This window comes from Macaca nemestrina, chromosome 15 (genome assembly GCF_043159975.1).
Source record: "Macaca nemestrina isolate mMacNem1 chromosome 15, mMacNem.hap1, whole genome shotgun sequence".
Classification (NCBI taxonomy): domain Eukaryota; kingdom Metazoa; phylum Chordata; class Mammalia; order Primates; family Cercopithecidae; genus Macaca; species Macaca nemestrina.
The window spans coordinates 63643628-63660457 of NC_092139.1; the positions used below are offsets into that span (position 1 = coordinate 63643628).

The 16830-nt window shown below is 37.0% G+C and overlaps 1 long non-coding RNA gene across 1 annotated transcript in view; it reads right to left on the reverse strand.

The window, feature by feature from the left end:
• Nucleotides 1-2773: 2773 nt before the first annotated feature.
• Nucleotides 2774-16830, reverse strand: part of LOC139358876 (uncharacterized) — a 54828-nt gene continuing 40771 nt past the window's right edge. Inside the window, exon 3 of the long non-coding RNA XR_011614385.1 lies at nt 2774-2982. This is a non-coding gene — a long non-coding RNA (uncharacterized lncRNA). The remainder of the gene's footprint in view (nt 2983-16830) is intronic.

The window sequence follows — 16830 nt, forward strand, 5'->3', positions numbered from 1 at the left end:
AATATTAGGGTATGAGCTTCCCATTAACAGGAATTTTGTTTAATGGCCTTAAATGTCATGCCATGGATTCTTGATTGATTTCGTAGGTAATGAGTAGCATTATTTTTTAAATAAAGGTGTAAAATAGAGAAAAGTGCCTCGCAGTTGGTCATGTCCAATACTTTCTTGCTGGAGAATATTCTACGATCTGGAGCTATGGAATCACTCTCCCTTATAATTTGCTGCTTCTCACACCCATAATCTTTGTGTGCCAGCAAAAACAAAATGAGGCCAGGTCACAGTATTCCTGTATGTCCTTCTTCATTAGACAACAGTTACTTCTCAACCATTATTACTCCAGCAAGAAATAGAGGACCAATGTTATAAAACAGGACTATCCAGCTAAACTAGTGAGCATTGCAGGAATATAGTAGGATACAAAATTTACCCTCTTTAATGTCCCTCCTCTGTATTGAATTCCTTAGATTAAAATGGAGAATAGGTATCTTTTAAAAGAAAAGAAACTGTGCAACCTAAGTTTACATTTTTCTCTATGAAAAAAAGTGCTTGCTAAGGAACTAATAGAAACTATCTCAGCTTGGGTAAAGTATTATGGTATGAGCATCCCATTAACAGGAATTTTATCTTATCTAATCTAGCATCCCCACTACCTAATTCAGTGGTGTTCCATAAATTATCATGATTAAAAGGGTATCAGTAATGGAAAAATTCAATGCCATTTGGTTGTAGACCACTTTAAGAATTGCTACCAAATAACTTGGATATTGTAAGTAGGAATATAAATTTCTATTTCAGTTTCAAACCTGCTATCTCTGGGGGATGAGAAAATGTCATAACGAGTAGAAGCAGAACGTCCCAGCAGGGTTCCAAAATGCTGAGATTTCAACCCACGGGCACCAATGCCAATATTAATAAAGTCACCAATATGAGAAAATTTCTTCTCTGTTTTGAAAGATCATATTCAAAGCTGAATAAAAAGCCAAAACCAGAGGACAAATGACTAGTTTTCAATCCTAAGAAACATGAAATTTCAAGTAAAGTAAGTTAAATTAACTCAAACATGAATTTTCAAGTGAAGTGCGTAGATTAGCTCACTAGTACAGCTTTGTTGTAAAATATATGCATTCTACAGAGAAATAGCCTGGCCATACCACATTCCAGCTGTATAGGTCTCCTGGTTATTTGCATGTCATCTCTCTAACCCATACCCAACTTCTCTATTCTCCTCTACTAGGCTAGGTATGTGCAAACTCCATTTCTGAGACTCCCTCGCCTGTTTACTTCCTGGTCGATTCTACCAACAGGAGGCACTGGCAAGAGATAAGAAGACTGGAAAAAGAGATTTCTGCTTCTGACTCTGACAGAATGGCAGTTGCTGGAGATTGCTAAAGCGGTTTCATCTGGGTCATTCTGGAATCTGCCAGCCTGAGCCAATTCCAGACATAGTTGCAGCGGTACCTCATTGGTGGATTCAGGACTGACTTCTCTAGTGTCCTTCTCCTCTGAGTATCCCCTTCTCCTGCTTTTACCCTCCAGCCCTCCAATTTCTTTGTTACCAGCTTCCTGACTCTTGATGGAGCCAGTGGCTATCTAACCTTTCTGAGTTGCAGGTTCCTCAGTTCTGAAAATGGGTTAATTAATACATAGGGGTAAAAGGGTATGAAATTAAAACTTATAGAAATCATCTGCACTAGAAAGGTGGTAGTAATCCCTTATGTAATTCAAATTTTAAAAACTAATAAATGTAAAAAATCCATAAAATTCTGATTTTTAACAGAATGACTATTTTAATGCTATTTTTAAAACATCAAAAAATATATACATATTGGTGCCTTGTTTTGCTAATATCCTAATTTGTCTACCTATTGTGTACCAACCTATTATAGCACCCACCTTATAGGGTTGTTTGGGGGACTGATAATAAAGTACATAAAGCTCCTAAGACAGTGCCTGTCCTATAATTAGGCACTGAATATCTGGCAGGAATCATTATTTTTTTTTTTGTAGATAATTTTAACAGCTAACCATATTTTTCTCTGATACTTCCTTCACTCTCTAATATACTGTTAATACAACATCTCAGATTATAACCATCATTATACCTCTTCACAGCTGAGGTAGACCTCAAGTAGAGGTCTCTACCTCAAGTAGAGATTACACAGATAATAAGAGCAGAAATCTCTCTTGATTCATTAAAATTTGTTATAAGCCATAAACAGGAAACACTCTCCCTAATAAAACATATTTAGCCTATTTAATCTCAAGAGGAAATTAACATTTATTGTTGCCTATTATATGTCAGGCAGTTTGCTAGGTACCTTCATCTGGATGATCTCATTTAGTCTTGTTTAACTAGTCAGAAGAATATTTGCTTTATTAATTGCATGAACATAAACAAAGACAATGAGTACTGTCTATTTTAACTGACAAGTGAGTAAGTATTATATTAGGAAGAGACTCACCCATGTAGCAAAGATTTATTGTATGCTCACTGAGTGCCAGAAACTGTACTAGAAACCAAGGATACAGAGATTAAAATAAAAAGCCACAAGGGAACTCACTCTCCCCCACCCCAGCTGCTTGAATAGAGGCTGCCAAAGGCGCACAGGTGGGTTCAGCCAAGGGAAGCAGCCTCATCCAGAAAAGCCTGTGAGGTCATGCCTTCCTCCATGGCCAGCCCAGGACAATGACGTGGTACAAAAAGCTTAGCCCCTTGCCTCAAGGTGGGGTAAGTCTACAGTGTTATTTACATTTCAGAGTACTCCCCAAAAATCACAGTGAAGTTAGACTCCAGTGCAGCCACAACATCTTTGCTTAGCTTCTTACTCTAGCCTGTCCTGCTTTCCTCCTTTCCTTCCAGGTTCTCCCTGAGAGCACTCCTTCAATGACTCACTCAACAACAATCCCCATTCCAGGCTCTGCTTCTAGGGAGCCTGGCCTCATCTGTCTTCAAGGAGCTTTCTGCCTAGTAGAGAGCCATACCTGTAAACATACAAACAAAATGTAAATCATAATGTGAAGTCATGAATATGAATGTACAAAACACCAGAAGTACACAGAAGAAGCGTGGCAGAATCAGCACTCAACTCCATGCCCATGGTACATGGGGAAAAGCAAGATTAAATATCCACCCCACATTCAAGTACAGTAACGCATAGATTCTACAGCAGAGGTCAGCAGATTTGTTCTTAATGAACATATAGTAAGTTTCCTAGGTTTTTCAGGAGCATAGGATAAATTATGTATATTGTATAGGTACTCATAAAACTATTTCAAATGTGACCACAGGCAGCTGACTACACTTGACCTGTGGGCACATCTAGAACAGTGTTTTTCAAACATTAATATGCATAGTAACCACCAGATGATGTTGTGAAAATAGATTCTGGTCTGGTAGGTCTAGGGTGGGGCCTGAGAATCTGTATTTCTAATAAGCTCCTAGGTGATGTTGATGCTGTTGGTCCACGGTCCACACATCAAGAAACAAGTCTCTAGAGAGATAAGTATGGTAAAAGGATAAATCCTAAAAGAAAAGCAATTGAACAAAGCTGCAGGAGTGTTAGGAGCAGAGGAAGCAATAGCAAGGGCTCTAGGCTGAGGTCAGGGGGAGTGCCAAGTAATTTAATTAATGGACATTTATTGACAATCAACTCACTTCAAATCATTGCTCTAAGTGCCACAAGGAAAGAGGCCAAGCTTTCACAACCTTGAGCATAAGAAAATGTGGCACATATACACCATGGAATACTATACAGCCATAAAAAAGGATGAGTTTGTGTCCTTTGTAGGGACATAGATGCAGCTGGAAACCATCATTCTCAGCAAACTATCGCAAGAACAGAAAACCAAACACCGCATGTTCTCACTCATAGGTGGGAACTGAACAATGAGATCACTTGGACTCAGGAAGGGGAACATCATACACCAGGGCCTATCATGGGGAGGGGGAGGGGGACGGATTGCATTGGGGGTATACCTGATGTAAATGACGAGTTGATGGGTGCAGCACGCCAACATGGCACAAGTATACATATGTAACAAACCTGCACGTTATGCACATGTACCCTAGAACTTAAAGTATAGCAAAAAAAAAAAAAAAAAAAAAAAGAATCAGCTAGAAGACAGAGCAGCAGAGGAGGAAGACCTGTGTAGTAGTCCACTGTGGCAGCAAGAGCCAATCATCCAGCAGAAACCTGCTGCATCAAGGGCTCAGATACACATGAATAGAACTATAGAACTCAACAAATAGATGCTTTATCTGCCCAGCAACCGCCTGTCCAACTTCAGATTGCCATAACCCTTGCTACTCATCTCTGTAGCCAAGGCTATTTCTTTTAAAAACAACTATGTAATCTTTCTTTTTTTCCTTTAAAAAACATGTGTCTCCTTGTAATCCTAGCACTTTGGGAGGCCAAGGTGGGTGGATAACAAGGTCAGGAGTTCGAGACTAGCCTGGCCAACATAGTGAAACCCCATCTCTACTAAAAATACACACACACACACACACAAAATTAGCCAGGCATGGTGGTGGGTGCCTGTAATCCTAGCTACTCGGGAGGCTGAGGCAGGAGAACTGCTTGAACCTGGGGGGCGGAGGTAGCAGTGAGCTGAGATTGCACCACTGCACACCAGCCCAGGCAACAGTGTGAAACAGACTCTGTCTCAAAAAACTAACAAACAAACAAAAACACCTGTGTCTTCTTTTACCTCCCTGAATACACACATAGTTTACGATGGCATGTGTATTCCCATTGCAATGCTCTATTTCCAAATAAACATCATTTTCTTTTAAAAAAAAAAAAATAGATGTTTCAAAGGCAGGCAAACCAAAGCACATAGATTTAAATTCCACTTTCAAACCTTGATTAGCTCTTTGGCCTAATATGTGTCATCTAACTACCCTGCTATGGTTTGAATGTTTGTGTCCCTCCAAAACTCATGGTAGAACTTAAACCTCAAGATGGTGGTATTAAGATATGGGACCTTTGGGAAGTGATTGGTCTGTAAGGGTTCCACCCTCATAGATAGGATTAGTGCCCTTATAAAAGGGCTTGAGGGAGTGTGTTTGCTCTTTCCATCCTTTCACCTTGTGAGAACACAGCAAGAGGTACAATCTGTGAAGCAGAGAGCCAGCCTTCACCAGACACCAAATCTGCTAGTCCCTTGATCTTGGACTTCCTAGCCTCCGGAGCTGTGAAAAATAGGCCTCTACTCTTCATAAGTTACTTGATCTAAGACTTTTTTTACAGCAATGTGAATGGACTGAGACATATTCTGACCCTCAGATTCCCACGTTGAACATGCAGGTATCAACTTCAGCGAGGCATTATGAAGATTAAATGAGATAGGATGTATTGAGGCAGCTGGCACATAATAGTTGAATGAAGATTGGTTTCCCCCTTTTTCTTCCCTTGGTGAAGACATTGGCATAGTCACTTGCTTGTGAAGTGTGCAAAGATGGAACCAGTGGTTTTAAGAGAGGATTGTGCAATTCATATGAATATATAAGCTCTCTCTGGAAGAATACCCAGTAAGTTGAAAACACTGATGGCATTAAGACAGGTTAATGAATGAGTAAGGAACAAGGATAAGAGAAAAACTTTTGTATATCTGGATTCTTTTTGATGTACATATTTTGCTCATTAAAAACATGGAATTACAGGGCCAGGCCACAGTGGCTCATGCCTGTAGTCCCAGCACTTTGGGAGGCCACAGCAGGCAGATCACCTGAGGGCAGTTGTTTGAGACCAGCCTGGCCAACATGGGGAAACCCCATCTCTAATAAAAATAGAAAAATTAGCAGGGCTTGTCGGTACACACCTGTAGTCCCAGCTACTCAGGAGGTTGAGGTGGGAGAATCGCTTGAACCCAGGAGGCAGAGGTTGCAGTGAGCTGAGATCGCATCACTGCACTCCAGCCTAGGCGACAGAGTGAGACTCTGTCTCAATTTAAAAAATAAAAATGAAAGATGGAATACACACAGAGGCACATGCGCACACATGCTGAGTGGATAAGTGATGCAGATTTAGGAACTAAGTCTATTAGCAACAGGTATGAGTGAACGTGGACTTCAGCATAAAGTTGTACTTCTGTCCAGGAAACCAGCAAACTGTACTAAGGAGCTTTCTTTAACTTCTATTTCTAAATATCATCATACCTAAGAAAATTCATTAAGATTGATTATTCTAGAAGCTATGGAAGATACTGTTAGTTGATTCACTCAGCACCTATGTCAACCCTATTGCTTCTTGTTTTTTCTACTTCACAAAAAATTGATTTTCCAGCCTTCCTTATAGCCAGAGGTGACCATACAACAGTTATAGTCATTGTGACATCCACAGAAAGCTGTTGGTGCCACCCCTTCTGTTTTATTCTTCTGTCTGTCATCCTGACTTGATGCCTAGAATTCCAACAACCATTTTACAATCAGGAGAAAGAAGCCCACATGCTTGGGACACTGAAGAAGAAAGAAAGAAAATGCTTGGGTTTCAATGATATCAGTGAGCTGTCTCCCGAGAGCTACCTCTGTATCTCTTGTCCCATTAAAAAAAAATGAATTCCCTATTGTGTAGCACTTTCTATTATATTTTTCTTTTAGTTATAGCCAAAATCAATATTTAATTATATAAAGAAGAATCAAGTTAAATAACTGGTGTTTCAGAGAAGGAAGTTCATGAGTGATGTGGAAGATAAAGAAAGAATCAATTTCAGAAGGCTGATATCAGATTAGTTGCATCTGAAATATAACCATAGTATATCTCCATCTTATTTCTGTGATATATGAGCACAGCCCCTAAACAAATATATGCATTTTCATTAGCCACCTCTGTTCTACTTAATTTTAAAATTAGATTATATGCCTTAGTTTTTCCCATTCTTATAAACATGAAGCAAAGCATGTATTACAAAGAAGATTTTGGAGAATAGCATGTAATAAAGGAATAAAGGAAGGGCTGAACAATTAAGCTATGGGAAGAACTGAAACACAGAAGTTCCAAGACCTCCAGAAGCTGGGGAATGGAAACATGCTTTCTATAGCACTGCCTAGCTTCATGCAACTCTAACACTCTCTGTTTCTATGTATCTCAATTCAGGTTTTCTAATTATTAGAAGAGTTAATCTAACTGAAACAACTTGGGTCAGATATCTCTATTTTGAGAACATATAGCTATGTCCAGGGGACAGAGTAGAACATGTAGGCTTATCCTTGGGGAAACTACATGGAGCTGAGCAACTGTCGCAATTTGTGTCTCCTACATTCCATCTGTTGGCTGCCGTGGTTGTGTACACACACACAAACATACACACAGACACACACACACTCTCTCTTTCTCTCTCTTCTCTCTCTTTCACCTCTCTATACCCAAAACATATATATTTTTCTCCATATATCCATAAATGCCTCAATTCAACTAAAAGTAATTAATCCATATATAATAACTAACACTCTCATCTTCTTCTAAAATAGGAAATGACCTAAATTCATGCCCAGCTATTAAACAAGGTACGATGTCATGATACCACATTTTTTTGAAATCAGACTCCCTGGATGATATCCATTTGTATTATAGATTTGTAATAATTTCATTTGGGCATTCTGTAACTACACAGCCTATGAAGGGGAAAAAAGTTAGGGAATCAATACTAACATAACTATAGACCTAGTATAGGTTTAGTATGCAAAGAAATACAAGTGTATATTTTTGTATTTGCTGCTGAAACTGGTCATGAGGTTTATTGTAGTCCATTTAGGTTGCTACAAGAAAACACCATAAACTCAATAGCTTATAAACAATAGAAATTTATTTCTCATGGTTCTGGAGACTGGGAAGTACAAGCTCATGGTGACAGCAGATTCGGTGCCTAGAGAGGATCTGCTTTCTGGTTCATAGATTGTACCTTCTCACTGTCCTCATGTGGTGGAAGGAAAGAGTTAACTATCTGGGGTCTTTTTTATAAGAGCATTAATCCCACTTTTGAGGGCCCTGACTGCATGACCTAAGCACTCCCCAAAGGCCCCACCTCCTAAAACCATGATATTGGTGATTCGGTTTCAGCATATGAATTTGGGGGCACACAAACATTCGGACTATAGAAAGGTTATAGCTAGTATTTATGACTTCCACGTTATTCTTACCATTAGCCAGCTACTCAGGATTATTTGCCCAGTGAAGTTACCCAATAATGCATTCCTAACTGGTCTAGGCCCTTAGTGTTTCAACTTATATAATGTTGCTGTTAATCTTTGCCTTTGAGCATGGTAGTATAAGGTGGTTTTTTCTCTCCAAAGAATTGCTGTTAATATAACTCAACTCTACTACACTGTGACCTCTGTATATTCCCTTGCAAGTTGTAATTGCCTATAAAAGAGAATATTTTAAAGTCAGGTATCTACTCCTTGGATAAATTGGCCAGAGGCCTAAGATGAAAGGGACATTTCACCCCAGGAATGGTTATATACTGGTTGACCACTCCAGATTTTTCTAGGTAAATATCCTTTCTTTAACAGTAGCTATTTACAAGACTTGTGTATGAAGAATGTGAATTTTTTAATGTAATAAAATTTTGTCAGCATACAATTTATTCTTACATAAATTTCTAGAATACTGACAGAATATTCTGACCATTGGTATGTACCAACTATTTTCATTTAATCTTTTCTTCTCAAATTTTATCTTAACCATATATTCTACCCAGTTTATTAGATTGCCCCATGGTTAAATTTAGTAGGTAGTAAATCATCCTAAGCACACAGTGTGGTTCCTTTTGTGATCAATTCTGAAACATAATTGAAAGAGCAAGGGTATGGGAATTAGATTAATCTGGATTTTATTTCTAGTACTTACTTGCTATCTGACTTTGGGCAACTTATTAATTGCTCTGAGTCTCATTTTCTTCATCTATAAAATGATTATAATAATAACTAATTCATTTGCAGTTTGGAAATGTGTAATTAAATGAGGAACTTATATAAAGTTCCTGAAACAGTTTCTGAAAAATAATAGACACCCAGCAAGTGATAACCATAATAATCAGAGTTTATTCTTCATACTAACTGGGATAAAATTTATCGGGAAATACAACATGGCAAAGCACCCAGAAATTCACAAGCATGTATTTCACTTGCCTTTTTATACAGAGCTGAAAATTTTCTCATCGTTATCTCCTCCATTGCCTGCAGCACCATCCTCCCCAAACTCCTCCTGAGACTTTCTACTAAGGTGGAACACATTGAACCATATTTGACTCTGCCTTTTCTGACTATTTTTGCAAGATTTTTCTCATTAGAGTATTATTAACAGAAAGTGGGGCTGTTATCAAGGTAACTAGGAATGGCGCATTCTCAGTTCAGGCTCCAGCGGAACTTCTGCTTGATCTGGTGCAACTCCAACTGTGCTCTTGGCTTTCCTCACTCTTGTTGTTTCAAGAATGTAAATATTCTTCCATGTCTTTCTTCTTATTTTGTTTTTCTCCACAAGGTCTCATTGGACTATACATTTTCCCTTAAATTTTCTCAACTCATTTTATTTCTCCTAAATAAACTTGATACTTCTCCCTTTTCTAATGCAATAGATCTTCTTACCAATATTGCCCCCTAAACATTTGTGTTTAATTTGTCCTTAATTCTACACACAAAATATTATCTCTACAAACATTTTACAACTATAGTGTATCTACAGAGAACGTAAGAGGAACTTGCTCTAAAGGAGGAACTTCAACAACCAAGCCAAGAGTCTGCTAATTTTCAACAATGTGTTATTCAAGAAGTGCAGCAAAAAATATTTTTAAGTTAACAGAGGAGAATGACATGAGCAAAATGGCAACATAGAAGTTTTCAGTATTTATCCCTTCACAGAAACATCAATTTGAACAACCATCTGTGAATGAAAATATCTTCATAAGAGACAAGGAATCCAGATGAGAGGTTACAGCACCTTTGTGGAGCAGAGAAATAAGAAAAAGTGCATTAAAGAGAATAGAAAAGAAAGTTTCATATTATCTGCATTACCCTGCCCCCAAACCTGGGCAGTGCAACATGGAAACAGATACTATATATGTGGGGGAAGGACAGTAAAGTTAACACCTGACTTCATGGACTCCAATGCCAGGCACAATTCAGTGAACTCAGCACCCAGGCAGGTTCCTATAGCCATAGGCTACAGGACAGTCCCCTTAAACCCAAGCTCCACTATGTCTCTAAGACCCAACGGCTCCAATCTCCATGGCTCCTATGAACATAGGCTCCAGGCCTTCCCCAGAACCAGGCCATTTATGGCTGTCCCAGGCTCCACAGTGGTCACTATAGACTCAGGCTCTGGACCTGTCTTCATGGACTCAGCACCAAGCCCACCACAGTGAACCCTAGCATGAAGTCAATATCCATGGCTCCAGTCTCCAGGCCCAACTCAGTACTGCGCCACCCCCTGCAGCCCAGGATCCAAACTCACTTCAGCACCTGGCTGGTCCCTGCAGCCCCAGCCAGGCCCCAGGCAAACCCCAATGCCAGGCTGGCCCTCATGGTCCCAGCTCCCAGAGCCATCCACACAGACTTAGGTTCCAGGCCTGTTCCCATGGACTCAGTCATCAGGTCTACCTCAAGAGTTCCCAGTGCCATACCAGACTTCATGGATCCAGAACCCAGGCCTATACCCATGGACCCAAGCTCTATAGGCACAACCCCACAGACTCAGTTAACAGGTCAGACCCCGTGGACCTAGGTACCAGACCAACATGCACAAGGACTTCAGCAGCAAGCTCACACATGAACCCTGAATCTCTGGAAGTGCTGACTGGTGAAGGGTTTTCCCTGCCAAAATCAGTCTGTCAAGAATGAAAAAGGTGACTACTTCTTCAAATGTACAGGCACCAGTACGAGGCTATAAGCACCACAAATAATCAGAGAAACATGACCCTATCAAAGGAAAAAAAGTAAGCACCAGTAATCAACCCTTAAAAAATAGAGATGTATGAACTGCCTAACAAATAATTCAAAATAATCATCTCAAAAAATTTCAGGGAGCTATAAGAGAATACAGGTAGACAACTACATGAAGCCAGAAAAGTAATACATAAACAAACTTTAAAATTCAACAAAAATATAGGAACCATTGAAAAGAATAGAAATTCTGGACCTGAAGAACACAACGAATGAACTTAAAAATTTCACGTAGAGCTTCAACTTCAGACTCGACCAATCAAAAGGTAGAATCAATGAACTCAATGATAAGTCACTCAAAAGTACTCAGAGAAATAATAAGGAAAAAACTTAAAAATTGAAGAAATAATATGGAAATTATGGTAATATACTCATTATAGAAGTTCCAGAAGGAGCAGAGAAAGGAACTTCTATAATGAGTATAAAATTTTTCAAATCTAAAGAGGGAAAGAAACATACAGATCCATGAAGCTCAAAGAACCTTAAAAAAATAAACATAAAATAATTTTTGCCAAGACATATTATATAATCAAATTCTCAAAACCCAAAGACAAAGAATTTTGAAAGCACTAAGAGAAAAGTTACTCATCACATAAAAGGAAAGCCGTCATAAGATTATCAGTGGATTTTGCAGCTGAAACCTTGCATCCAGGAGAAATTGGAATAATATATATTAAAATAGTGAAAGAAAAAAAATGAATACCCAGCAAAGCTGTCCTTCAGAAATGAAGGAGAGATAAGGACTTTCTCAGACAAACAAAAGTTGATGTGGTTTGTTAACACTAGACCTGCTTTATGAGAAATGTTAAAGAGAGTTCTTAAAGTTGAAACAAAAGGATTCTAACAAACAACATGAAAGCATATAAAAGTATAATACTCACTGTAAAGATAAGAATATACTCAAATTCATAACACTCTGATATGGTAATGGTAGTATATAAATCCCTTCTAAGTCTAGTATAAAAACTAAAAGACAAAGTCACAAAAAAACTATAGCTACAATAGTTTGTTAATGAATACACTATATAAAAAGATGTAAATTGTGACCTCAATAACATAAAATGTGGAAGGAGGAAAAGTTAACATGTAGATTTTTTATATGTAGTTGAAGTTAAGTTGTTATGAGTTTAAAACAGATTGTTATAACTATAAGATGTTTTATGTAACCTTTATGGTAAGCACAAAGGAAAAAGCCTGTAGTAGAAACACAAAAGATAAAGAGAAATAACTCAAAGCATACCATTACAAAAAATTTATCAAATCAGAAAGGAAGACCAGAAAGAGAGGAATAACAGGACAAAGAAACTACAAAATAGTAAGAAAACAATTAACAAAATGGAAACAGTATACTTTGAGCATAAATGTGTTACATTATCCAATCAAAAGACATAGAATGGCTCAATGAATTTAAAAACAATAAGATCCAACTATACGCTACCTATAAGAGATTCACTGTAGCTCTAAGGACATCAAAGGCTGAAAGTAAAGGGCTGAGAAAAGATTCTATGCAAATGGTAATGAAAAGAGAACAAGAGCAGTTATGTTATACAGATAGACTTTAAATCAAAAATTGTCACAAGAGACACAGAAGTGATTATAAAGGGGTCAATTCATCAGGAGAAATTAACAATTGTAAATATATACATACCCAACACTGAAGCACCTAAACATACAAAGCAAATATTAGCAGAACTGAAAGGAGAAATAGTAAGATAATAGTAGGGGACTTCAACACCCCACTTTTAACGATAGATAGATGATACAGATAGAAAATCAATGAGGAAACAGCTGACCTGAAGGACACTATATATCAAGTGAACCTAATAGACATATGTATCCTGCAAATTTACTAAATTTGTTTATTAGTTCTAAAAGTTTTTCGGTGGAGTCTTTACAATTTTTTATGTATAAGATCATGTTATATGTAAATAAAGATAATTTTAATTTTTTTATGTGGATTCCTTTATTTCTTTTTCTCTACTAGTTGCTTGGACTATGACTTTTAGTACTATGTTAAATAGAAGTGACACAATTGGCATCCTTGTCTTACTCTTGACTTTAGAGGAAAGCTTTGAACTTTTCACCCTTGAGTATGACATTCCACCCAAAAGCAACAGAATATGCATTTTTTTTCAAGTTCACATTAAATATTCTTCAGGATAAATCAAGTGAAGCCACAAAACAAGTCTCAGAAAATGTAAGAAGATTAAAATCATGTCAAGTGCCTTTTCTGATGAAAATAGAAATCAGTAACAGGGAACAATTGGATAATTTGCAAATATGTGAAAAATTAAACACAAACTCCTGAACCAATGGGTCAAAGAAGAAATCAAAAAGAATCAGAAAAAAAATCTTAAGACAAATGAAAACGGAAACAACATACCAAAATTTATGGGACACAGCAAAAGCAATTCTAAGAGGAAACATTATAGCAATAAACACCTACATTAAGAAAAAAATAATCTCAAATAAACAACCTAACTTTATACATCAGGAACTAAAAACAGATGAATAAACTAAGCCCAAAGTCAGCAGAAGGAAGGAAATAATAAAGATCAGAGCAAAAATAAAGCAGAGATTTTTAAAAAACAACAGAAAAGAGCAACAAAACTTAAGAGCTGGTTTCTTGAAAAGATAAGCAAAACTGACACATCTTTAGCTAGACTAAAAAACAAACAAACAAACAAACAAAAAAAAAAAAACAGAAAGAAGACTCAACTAGGTAACAGAAATGAAAAAGGAGACATTCCCCCAGCACTTTGGGAGGCCGAGGCGGGCGGATCACAAGGTCAGGAGATCGAGACCACGGTGAAACCCCGTCTCTACTAAAAATACAAAAAATTAGCCGGGCGCGGTTGTGGGCGCCTGTAGTCCCAGCTACTCGGGAGGCTGAGGCAGGAGAATGGCGTGAACCCGGGAGGCGGAGCTTGCAGTGAGCCGAGATCGCGCCACTGCACTCCAGCCTGGGCGACAGAGCGAGACTCCGTCTCAAAAAAAAAAAAAAAAAAAAAAAAAAAAAAAAAAAAAAAAAGAAAAAGGAGACATTCCAATTGATACTACAAAAATACATAAGATTATAAGGGACTACTGTGAACAATTATATACCAATAAATTGGATGACTTAGAGGAAATGAATAAATTCCTAGAAGCATACAACCTACAAAGACTCAACAAAGAAGAAATAGAGACTGGGCACGGTGGCTCATGTCTGTAATCCCAGCACTTTGGGGGGCCGAGGTGGGTGGAGAGCTTGAGTTCAGGAGTTTGAGACCAATCTGGGCAGCATGGAGAAACCCTGTCTCTATTAAAAATTAAAAAAAAAAAAATGCTGGATGTAGTGGTGCACACCTGTAGTCCCAGCTACTCAGGAGGCTGAGGTGGGAGAATCACCTGAGCCCTGGACATCAAGGCTTCAGTGAGCCACAACTGCACTGCTACACTCCTGCCTGAGCAATAATCCTGAGACCCAGGCTAAATAAATAAAAAAAAAAACCTGAATAGACCTATCATGAGTAAGGAGACTGAATTAATAATTCAAAACCTCTCAACAAAGAAAAGTCCAGGACCTGATGGCTTCACTGGTGATTCTACCAAAAATGTAAAGAACTAACACCAATTCTTCTCAAATTCTTCCACAAAACTGAAGAGGAGAGAATATTTCCAAACTCATTTTACAAGACCAACATTATACTGATACCAAAGCCAGATAAGGACACTATAAGCAAAGAAAGTTATAGACCAATTCCTCTGATGAATGTAGATGCAAAAAATCTTGAACAAAATACTCAAAAATTGAATTCAATAACACATTAAAAGAATCATTCACCACGATCAAGTTGATCAAGTGGGATTTATTCCTGGGATGCAAGGATGTTTCAACATATATAAATCAATCAATATGACATAACGCATGAACTGAATGAAGGATAAAAGTCTTATTATCATCTTATATCACATTAACAGAATGAAAGATAAAAATCATATGATCATCTCAAGAGATGCAGAAAAAGCATTTGAAAAACTTCAACATCCTTTTGTGTTAAAAATTCTCAACAAATTAGGTATGGAAGAAATATACCTCAACATAAAAAAGGGCATATATGACAAATCCAGAGCTTATATCCTATTCAATGGTAAAAAGTTGAAAGCTTTTTCTCTAAGATCAGGACTAAGACAAAGATACCCATTCTCATCACTTACATTTGATATAGTACTGGAAGTCCTAGACAGAGCAATTAGTCAATAAAAAGAAATAAAAGGCATCCAAATAAGAAGGAAATAATTAAAATTATCTTTGTTTGCTTATGAAATAATCTTATATATAGGAAATCCTAAGGACTGCCAAAAAAAATCTGTTAGAACTAACAAACAAATTCAGTTTGGCAATATACAAAATTAACATAAAAAATCGGTTGCATTTTTAAACACTAACAACTAGCTAAACAAAAAGGAAATCAAGGAAACAATTTCATTTAGAATAACATCAAAAAATACTTATGATTAAACCTAACCAAAGAGGGAAAGATCTGTACATTGAAAACTATAGGACATTGATAAAAGAGGTTGAAAAAGACAAAAATAAATGAAAAGATATCCTGTGTATATGGATGGGAAGAATTAATATTGTTAAAATCTCCATACTACTCAAACTGATCTACAAATTCAATCAAAATTCCAATAACATTTTTCACAGAAATAGAAAAAAACTATCCTAAAATTCTTATGGACCCACAAAAGATTCAAATAGCCAAAGCAATCTTGAGCAAAAAGAACAAAGCTGGAGGTCTCACACTACCTCATTTCAAAATATACTACCAAGTTATAGTAAACAAAATGGTATGGTACTGGCACAAAAACAAATACATAGACCAATGGAACATAATAGAGAACCCAGAAATAAACTTACAATTAATTCATTTTCAACAATGTTGCCAATAATACACAATGAGGAAAGGATGGTCTGATTAACAATTGGTGTTAAGAAATGTGTATATCCACATGCAGAAGAATAACACTGCATCCTTATCTCACACCATATACACACAAATCAACTCAAAATTAATTAAACGCTTAAATGTAAGAACTGAAATTGTAAAACTAGTAGAAGAAAACAGGGAAAAACCTTCTTGATATTAATCTTGCCAATGATTTTTTATATGACCCCAAAGCACAGACAACAAAAACAAAAATAGATAAATGGGATTGCAGCAAACTAAAAACCCACAAAGGAAATACTCAACAGTCTTCACTACAGAATGGGAGAAAATATCTGCAAACCATACATCTGATAAGGGGTTAATATCCAAAATATATAAGGAATTCAAACAACTCAATAGCAAGAAAAAAATTACCTAATTTAAAAATGGGCAAAAAAAAAAAATAAAACTTTAAGTAGCCTTTTCTCAAAAGGAGATGTAAAAATGTCTAACAAGCATATGGAAAAAATTCTCAACATTATGAATCATCATGGAAATATAACCAAAACTACAGTAAAAGTATCATCACACCTGTTAGAATGTTTATTATCAAAAGAAAAAAGATAACAAATGTAAGCAAGCGTGTGGCAAAAGGGAACTCTTGTACACTGTTGGTGATATGTAAATTGGTACAGCAATTATGGAAAAGAGTACAGAGATTCCTTAAAAAGTTAAAAATAAAACTAACATATGATCCAGCAATCCACTTCTGGGAATATATACAAAGAAATGAAATCAGTATCTCCAAGAGCTATCTGCACTCTCTTGTTCATTGCAGCATTATTCACAATAGCCAAGATATGGAAACAATCTAAGTGTCCATCAACAGACGAATGGATGAGGAAATGTAGTATATATCCACAATAGAATAGTATTCAGCCTTATAAAAAAAAGATGGAAATCCTGTCATTTGCAACA